General features: G+C 37.3%; 1 protein-coding gene across 1 annotated transcript in view; it reads left to right on the top strand.

Annotated features, from left to right (window-relative positions):
* TENM3 (teneurin transmembrane protein 3) overlaps positions 1–9471 on the top strand; it is a 327579-nt gene that overhangs the window by 148830 nt on the left and 169278 nt on the right. The window lies entirely within an intron of this gene.

Raw genomic sequence — 9471 nt, 5'->3', positions numbered from 1 at the left:
GTTTCCCTGCGGCAGGAGAATGGGATTTGTACATTACTGGATAGGTCACTCTAGATTGAGGAAAGAGATCTAAAGGGAGAGAGCTGTGTGGTGAGACAAGGCAATGGTGGTTCCTGAGATGTATGTTTCCATGTTTCTTGTCCTCCCAACCAGCATGAGTAACCAGCAGGAGTGACATGTACTTGAAACACCAGTGCCCGCTTACACATCATGCCGTAAGAAACCACATTTTTACTTCTTTTTTTTAACATAAAAAAGTAATAGCCACAGGGTTCCATTTTTGTTGTATGATTGAACAGATTTTCTTGGGATAGGCAGACTGGAAGAATAATTTGTTAATTCAAAGCCCTTCCCCAGTAGATGAGAAAACCTTGGAACAAGCCTCTTCATTTTCTAAGAACCATTTCTGGTTTTTGATTGTAAAGCACTCTCCTACAGATGAACCACTAGAGGGGGTTTGGAGAAACATTTTCCCACAGATTGCACATCAGTTGGTTGGACAGAATTATCTTGCAGAGCAAAAACACTAGCTTTGGGTTTCTCTTCTAGCTTTGAGTGCAACTTTGGTGTTGTGTCTAAAAGGCCAATCTGCTAAGAGCAGTTGTGTATGTGTACGTGAATTTGACAACCTTTTTTTTTTTTTTTGCCATGGTAAGGGCTTGGATTAAGATCTTTAAAATTAACAATGATAACTTTATTTTTGCATGTTCAACTTGCTCAATATTTAATCTGTGAAGAACTCAAAAAAAAAAGAAAAAAAAAGAAAAAAAGGTAATACATTGTCATAATCAGGGTATGTTACGAAGATGTCCCCTTTCCTTTATGTCTAGGAATATGAAATCTGTTAGAAAATGTATGCATTATCCAAAAGGTAGCCTGGTCTAGTTCAATAAGTCAATACATTTAGATTACTGTACCCACCAGACCTTCCTCTACGAATGAAAGATGCAAAAGCAGGAGAAAGCTGCTAAAAATTTTGAATAGTTGGGATGAACCCCTTAGTGTTCATCATTCCTCTAGGTTTTAGCATTTTGCTGCTTCTGAAATTTTCAACAGTTGCTTGCCAGTCTGAGTTTGCCAGCCTTGAGGAATGTTCCTTAATTTAACCCCTTTCACCCCAGACTACCCAAAATAATTTCAGCTGGTCCCATGGCAAGTCAAGTCTTGGCCTTTTAGCAGGACAAAATAAGGGGGGTTTTGATAACAAGCAGGACAGAAGTTAGCACCGTGGTGTATGTTGAGGCAGTTGTTCTTGGTAAGACTTTTGCTAAGCAGGAGGGAAACCCAGCATACTCTGTAGGTTCATGTTAATTTTCCCCTCCCCTCTCTCTTCCCGCTGTGCTCCCCTGTCTCCTCTATCTGCAAATGTCCGAGATTCACCCCTTCAGTGTATATGTGCAATAGAAGTGCTTGCAGTTTCTGCTTCCCGCTGGCAAAGAATTAAATCAGTGATATATATACAATCATAATCTAGCAGTGCTGGCAGTCATATAATACAGCTAATGATCTTTTTCTCTCTCCACAAGATTAGACTTGTTTTTCGAAGTGCTTCAACTTGCTAACCACGGATACTATATTTGTGATTGTCATAATTTAAATTTAAATGGGGTTTGTTTGCTTTTCTGCTGGACAAGGAGAAGACCACAGGTGTTCTGGTAGCAGGCTTCCATCCCTGCAGTCAGCTGCAGCATCAGGGTTTGCATTATTTGAAGAAAGGATGCTTTCATCCAGCACATATATGAATATTGCTTGGAATATCTACTTGATTTGCTTGTGGTTGGTTTCTCATATCTTATACTGTTGGCCTATTGATGGGGAAAAAATATGTTCTTTGTAAAACAGGCAAGGGCAGAATTTAATAATTAAGCTAATAATTTCTAAGTTAGCTACAACTTTCATCTACTCGATGATTTGCATTCTTGTGTAGCCTTTTTACCAGTATGTGGATCTCTCCAAATCTAGCCTAGAAAGTAAATATCATTTAATCGTGGCCTTTGATACAGTCTTACTTGAATATTGTATTTTCTTTAGCTAAAATGGTAAGTAATACAGCATGTTGTAGGACTTTCACAGAAGGAAGGTTTTTTTCCACCAGTTGTCTTTTAATTCATCCAAATGCAAAAGCAGCTTTCCATGCTATCTAATGTTAATGGGTACAAATTAACTCCAGTGCCATATTCTGGATTACTTTGTCCAATGTTTACATTGGCAGGGGGTGGGGGATCACTTTTGAAGCATTTAGGATAAAAAAGGTACTGACCGAAAAGAATTATATTCTTGAACTCTTTTCAGTTATATTGACTTTATGTGAATAGCAAGTTAAATTACGCTCTCTTTAGCCTATGCAAGCATCTGTTTGTTTTCCTTTAGTCTGAGTTCATTTGATCAATGTAGTTTATTTGATCAACTCCCTCAAAATTTAAAGGATCTGATTATGCATTTAGAATGATATTAGTCTAAGCCTTTGGGTTTGATTAGTTTGTTTTGTTGACCAATGGGAATTAGCTTTCATTTGAGGAATTAGCTAAAAGAGAAATAAGAATTACTAAAATCAATTATCAAATGTTTACCACATGAGAAGAAAAGGTCTTTATGGGAGGTACTGCTAGTAGCTTTAAAAATTCAGATCAAGTGAGGACTGTGGTGGACAGTTTGCTAGGAATCATTTCATTTCTGTAAAAGCAGTGTGTTAATAGCTTGTAAAATTCAGGAGGAGATAAATTTTCAGACCATCAGTCATAACTGTTCCTTTACATAGCACCTCCAATTTATTCTACTTGTCGTTCCTCTTGTCCACGGTGCAGCTCAGTGTACTGACTCTGTTCCAGCAGTCAGCCTATTTGTCTACTGATTTCAGAACAATTTATTAGTTTTATTGTTTTTAGAAAGAAGAGCAAACTGGTTTATAAGAAACAGGGGCATCTGAATATGTCTTTTTTTTGCAGGGAGAGAGGAACAGTTGTTTAAGTGAGAGGGAGAGTGAACTAGGAGCTGGGAGGAGAGGATTCTTGAATGTGACTGAGGTGGAGAGGGTTTCTTTATGTAAAAAAGTCTGGTTATAAACAATAGAAGTCATGTAAAGTCTGTATTTAAGCATCTTGATAAGCTGCTTAATCTTTTTCCACCAAAAATTATAGATTAGTCAGAATTTGTTGGGGAATTTATTGGCATTAGTAGTAGCTTATCTTTCAACGCAGACATGTATTATAATGAGAAATACAGTGCTAAATTCTTAAGTTAAGCAGAGACTATGAAGAAAAGATATAGTTAAATGTTAATGCCTACTACTGACAATGGAGATGAAGAGTCTGAATTAGAAATTCAGATTTGAGGATTTTTACCCCCTAAATTGGAAACATTATGGCAGAACCAGCAAATGCAAAATAGAGAAAGATGTATTTCACAGCAGCATTTGTACAGGGTATTTGAACACTTAAGTTGTACAAGATTCTCATGTTTCTTAATAACAGTTTGTGATGATAGTTCATCTGATGGTAAGATCTGAAAAAAATTTCAATATAATATAAAATGTTTTTCAGTTGTCCTTGATCAAGGATCTGCCAGGTGATACACAGTAAAGAAGATTTTGTTCCAACCACATGCAAGTTGCAGATTGGTGGGCTTTTCGGTTCAAAACAGCTAAGCTTTCCTGCAAAGAGAAAAAATTTGGAAATCTAGAGCACAAATCTGAATTTTAATTTGTAAAAGAGAAAAAATAACCTAATAAGGCTGGTTGAATGATAACATAGAAGAACTCCTCATATTCAGAGGTCTCATTGTAGGACATCTCACTCTACAGACACTAAATGTTCTGTGGCATAATTCTCTTACAAACATAATTTGAGGACTTTAGTTCGTGATGACTCATTAGAATTTGATGGGAGAGGTTATACAAAGGTATCTGTCATACAGAAATTATTACTATTTTATCATACTACAACGTCAAGAAGCCAATGTCAGAACCTTCTGCTTTTGTACAAGCACCTGAGAGAATATGCTCAAGAGCGGCAGCAGTAATGACCAGATGCAACACACGTGCGAAGCATAGGTGTGAATTTTATTAGGCTTTTTTTTGTTACAACTCAGAGTTTCCCTCCAACTATCCCGTTTTATTTTTCTGCCTAGATATCTCAATTAATGTATAAACACCATAACTAAGCAATCTGCCATTTCCTTTTCTCCCCACTTCTGCCTTTTCCTTCCCACCAGAAGCATGAAATTGAATTGTGAATGGAAGTACACACAGGGATTTGTGTTAAAAGTTAGTGGAAGAGGCAAGTGACTTTAAGGTATCTTCTCCTCCTTTGCAGCTCTTGCACTTGCTGCTGTGAGGGTAGGAAGAGGACAATGTGATTTCCCCCTTCATACCCCACTGGCTTGTGAGAAGTTTGGAAATAACCTGTGAATATTGAAAAGACCCACAGCAAATTAAGTCAGTCCTAGCCAGCATCTTGGAAGTACCTCATGTAACTTTCTGGCAGTCCTGCTTTAGTGCCTACAAAACATTTCCCAGCCCTTACTCCATCCCTGTTTTGCCATAGTTATTCCACAAGGGAAACTGCATGTGCTACTGAACTAGAACTTAGCAGCCAGGCTGTCACCTGCCATGTAATCAACAGCGGTTTAGTTCTGATTATTGGGGAACAAAAGGAAGAGGGGGGAAAAAGTGCTAGGGGAGAAGGAAATGCAAACATGATGGTGTGAGATTGAATGCTAAAAGCTGTTTGGACTTTTTTGGTGCGGTGTAAATTTGCTTTTTTTTTCTCTCCGTGATTCCAAGAACTGGCAATCCATCTGAATTCCCTGGAAACTCTGTGGGTGTCCACACGCCTTATTTTCATTGTCGTCTTACACATTGTCTAATGAGATTTTTTTATCTCTTATCTCATAATTCATGATAAATTAATTTTTGTCATTGTTGTATCAGCATATACAATTTGTCTTCAAGTCTGACACTGGTCCTAAGATGTGTTGCTTGAAAAATGAATTCAGACCTATTTGGTTTGAAATAGTCTGTGATAATAAATTAAGAATAATAGATCAAACTAGGAGGAGTTGTGTTGAAGAACATCATGGGAATATGCTATAATCTTGGTTTTATTTAACACTGTCATTAGTTATATGGATGAAGGAGTAAAAATGGCACTAATAAAATTTCGTAATGATACTAAATAGTGAGAGTTCTGAGTGCCAACTGGGGACAAAATGTTAATAGAAAAGGTCAAGGAAAGATCATTAATTGTATGGCCAGAAACTAATAAAGAGAAATTAGAACTGAAAAATGTAAGCAGAAAAATGAGATGCAGAATATTCAGGAAAAAACTGAGGAGAAATGGTGATAGAGAATTTTAATCAGACATAAATCTGCAACATGGGGTGACTAACAAGTACAGTTTGAGCTGGGTATACAAATACATCAGTGAAAAGGGAATCATAGACATAGCATCAGTGGAATATAAGTTTTGAATTTGGACCCCTTGCTTTTTTCAAGGTTCCTGTCAAATTCTCTTATTACTTCTAGAATTATTGCTATTTCTTCTACTGTTCAGATATATTTGGATTAAAACAATTAGGAGGTTAGAGGTATTAATATATGGGAATAGGTAAGAGAGTAAAACTTTGACTCAGTACATAGCCTAAGCACTAATTAAGTGCTGACAAAAGGAAACCAATAACCCATGATGGAATAGAGCATGTTGTATACCATGTAGAGATACAGTTAAAAGCAACAGGATGAAATAAGGAAAGGAAAGATTAGGCACATTATCAGGAAAAACTATCAAACAGTGAACTGTATTAAGATATCTAAGTCTATCCCAAGGGAGGTGACAGAAGCTCTGTCACTTTGTAACATGAAATTAAAATAAATAAAAACATCAGTCATACTGCTGAGAACAAACCTACATTTGCTTAGGGGAAGGTGGACTGAGGTAACCTCCTGGAACTTTTCTAGTAATACGTTTGTGCATTTCAGATCGGGTATGCATGAGTTTGTAGTTTATAACAGAGATTATCATACTAAGCTATGGTAAGTGTGTTTCATTAACAGGGTGCACGTTGCAATGCATTGTCTGTTTAAATGGAACAGAAAACTACAATTTGTCCTGTAGCCCAGACTTCACTCTGAAATTGTCCACACCTTCCACAATAAATCATTGGCAAAACAGACACTTTCCCTTCCCACTTGCTGGACCATTTTATGTCCTGCAAAATTACAAAATAAGGTTGCCTGTTCTCAATGAAAACTGCCAATGTCTTCTGGGCATGTGCACACTCATGGAAATATTTCGTAAGTAAAAATGTTTGATACCCATAAATGCAAAATGCCCGTGGTGATGCTGAATAGAGGTATTTGACAAGCTTTCTGTAAATACGGAATAAGTTCATGCTACAAAAATACATGCTGATTTTTTTCTGAGGCCGGAGACTGTTAATATTTCAACCACTGTGTAGCAGTGCTTGCAGGCTTCCTTGGTAGCTACAGAAGCACTTAATCTCTTACAGTCAAAAATCAGACAATGCAGGAAGGTCAATAACCTTTAGGTACAGATTGACAGGTTTATCTGTTCCACGTGCTTGGAGCAAATATAGTTCCTTTAAAAACTTAAAAATTGTGTCTTGTATGCTAACCAATTTATTTTTTATCCCTTTTTGATATTTGATTTCAGTTTCATGAATCCGTCTTTTTATCCTCTTTCTTTGGTTTTTAAGCCAAACTTCTGTCAACATTGTTCCCTTAATGTACAAAAATGTACATTTGTTCAGTTTAATTAAGCATTCAGTCTGTTTGCCAAGAGCAAATTACAGTTCCCCAATCTCACCCTCACCCCTCCAAAATCGAATTTTGCAAAGTGGTGGGCAATTATTTCTCATATCTGATTGTTGTAAGTCATGTTTTTCTCTTAAAGATTTTTGTAGTTTTCGATCTCTGTTACTTAATAGAAGAGCCAAGACCAATTATTTCTCCTCAGATTGTGGCCTTTGTAGCCTTCAGAGAACAGTCTCCCCCACACCTCCTGTATCACTAGCTGCGAAATATCTTTCCAAAGATGATTTCGGCCTCTTCACAAATCAAAGGATTCAGAGTGACAAATTATCCGTCTTACACTCGAATGCATGCCAGATGGGACAACCTGCCAACTGTGTATCGTACTGCGGATATGATCGGATGTAGAGACATTTCCTCCCCTCCTCCTTTCCCCATCAAAAATCATATTACAAAAAATCATGCAAGTTAAGAAAATCTGTGAAGATAAATTGATTCTGAAATACAGTGAAATATAAAAGCAGAATATAGTTTTATAGCAGGAAGAAAGCTGCATCCAAATGTCAAATTGCTTAAACTGAACGACCATGTACCTGGCAGTATAGATGAACATGAGAGTCAAAAATGCATCCCTTCCCTGCTTTCCAGTGCTTGCACACACATCGTTTCCTTTGGCTAGCTTGATTACAGAACAGACATTCCTAATTGCAAGGTAAGGAATTTAAATTCTGTCACAGTTTAACAGAAGAACCCTGAAGTCACGATCAGGAACGAGGAGGTACAGCTTTTGTGGGGAAAAGTAGGCTCTGACAAATTTATGGTAGAAGTTAATTTATAATACAGAAGGTAAAAGGAGAAGGAAACAGTCACACAGAGAGTTTATTTTCATTATAAATTACAAAGCTGAGGACTTTACCCAGTTCCTGCTTAGGCTGACTTCCAGAGGTACAAACGGTGTACGGACTTTACCCAGTTCCTGCTTAGGCTGACTTCCAGAGGTACAAACGGTGTACAAGCGCACAGCAAATAATTTGTGTGAGGTCAGGATCAGATGCAAGTGTCTCGCATCATCACTTTAAACTGTTATTTATGATTTTTCATTAATTTATTTCAGGGAATGGTCTAATATTTTTAACTCTGTACCACAATACAAAATCTTCTTTTAATCAGCCTTTTTTAGGAAAAGAGCACTGAAGATCTTGCACATGCTCCCATTTGTTCATCACTCAGTGGCAACAGCCTGAACTTACAGTTTTACAAGCCCTTCTTATCAGCTCTAATGCTCACTGAGCCTTGATAGCTTTGAGAATACAAGAAGTTCTTCCAGAAACATAGAATGAGTTGAAGGTTGTGAGGTTTTGATAAAATCTTGATTTTTTTTTTTTAATATTTTTTTTTATCGTCTAGTTTCTTAGTCTTCAGGCTGCTCTCATTGCGGGTTTTTTTTTTGTTTGGTTGATTGGTTTTTTTAGGAAAAAAAGTCATGTTTTTTTCCCAGCTGTGAAAGCTTGGTCAGTCATTTCATTTTTTGTTTGTTTAGCTGAATTAAAATTAGTTACGTAGTCATGCTCATTGTAAGAAGCTGATGCTTTGGGGAGCACCAAATGTCTACCAGCCTGGTACAAACGGTGTAAATTTCATAAGGATAACGTGCACTATCCTGTCCTATTAATTGTGGAAAAGTTTCTTCCTTCAGCTGGGACTGAGTCTTTAGTTACCATTGAAGAAAAAGAGCTGTGCAAATACATAAAATACCTAATTTATTCCTTAGTTCTGCTGAATGCTGATGATTGCTAGGGCCTGATTCTGCACTTCTGAGGAAAGCCAGGTTGCTGTTGGATTAAATGGAAGTTGCCAATGGGGGTTAATACAGGAGCCAAGTCATTGTAATGCAACTGCATACATGTTTTATTCTATAGTGTTGAAAAAGTCACTGCAGCAAAAAAATAGAGCATTTGACAATAATAAAAATCCAATTTGTCTCCTGGTTGGCTCTTGGCTTCCACTTGAACTCTGTTCTGGCTAGCTGTAATTTGGAGACAATGTTTTAGTGCTTTAAACATGCTGCTCGCTGGAAGTAAACAGGACTCTCGCAAATTCTGCTGGCAGATGCTTGTTGCAGTCTTTCATAGGAGAAATACTGAGGATTTTGTGCTTGAGTCACTAAGCAAAAAATAAATAGATGTGCATTGGATGATTTGGAAACAGAGCTTATCTCAAAGTTGCTTTGAAAAGTAAAAGGCTAAACATTTGCCACCTTTCATTTAACATCCCTTATCTTTTTAAATACTATCAAGGATTTTAAAAACTTAAGGACTACACTGAAAGCATAATTTCTCTGCTTTTATACCTCATACACAAAAGGTTTCTCCATTTAGTATCTTTCTGTGTCTGGACGTAGTATTGACATGAATTTCTTTTGTCACTAACCCATTAGGAGTACACAGGAGTAGTAACCCTACTTTTTAAGGATGCAGAGATCTGGCTAGAAGGCACATCAGCCGCCTTCTCTCATGCAAGGCCAAGGATTCCTATTGTCAGATGCAGTGGGCATGAAAGCAGCAATTTTACAGCACAAAAACTCCAATAACATTTACTGCGGTTGGCTGAGATTGCAATGCACACAGGCACTGCTCAGTCTTGGTTGCTTAAGCACCAGCTTCCCTTGGCTTTTTGCCAGCCTGCCTGCTCCAAAGAGACAAGTC

This window comes from Pygoscelis adeliae, unplaced genomic scaffold (genome assembly GCF_000699105.1).
Source record: "Pygoscelis adeliae isolate BGI_AS28 unplaced genomic scaffold, ASM69910v1 Scaffold167, whole genome shotgun sequence".
Classification (NCBI taxonomy): domain Eukaryota; kingdom Metazoa; phylum Chordata; class Aves; order Sphenisciformes; family Spheniscidae; genus Pygoscelis; species Pygoscelis adeliae.
This window is presented reverse-complemented; position numbering and strand designations above follow the sequence as displayed.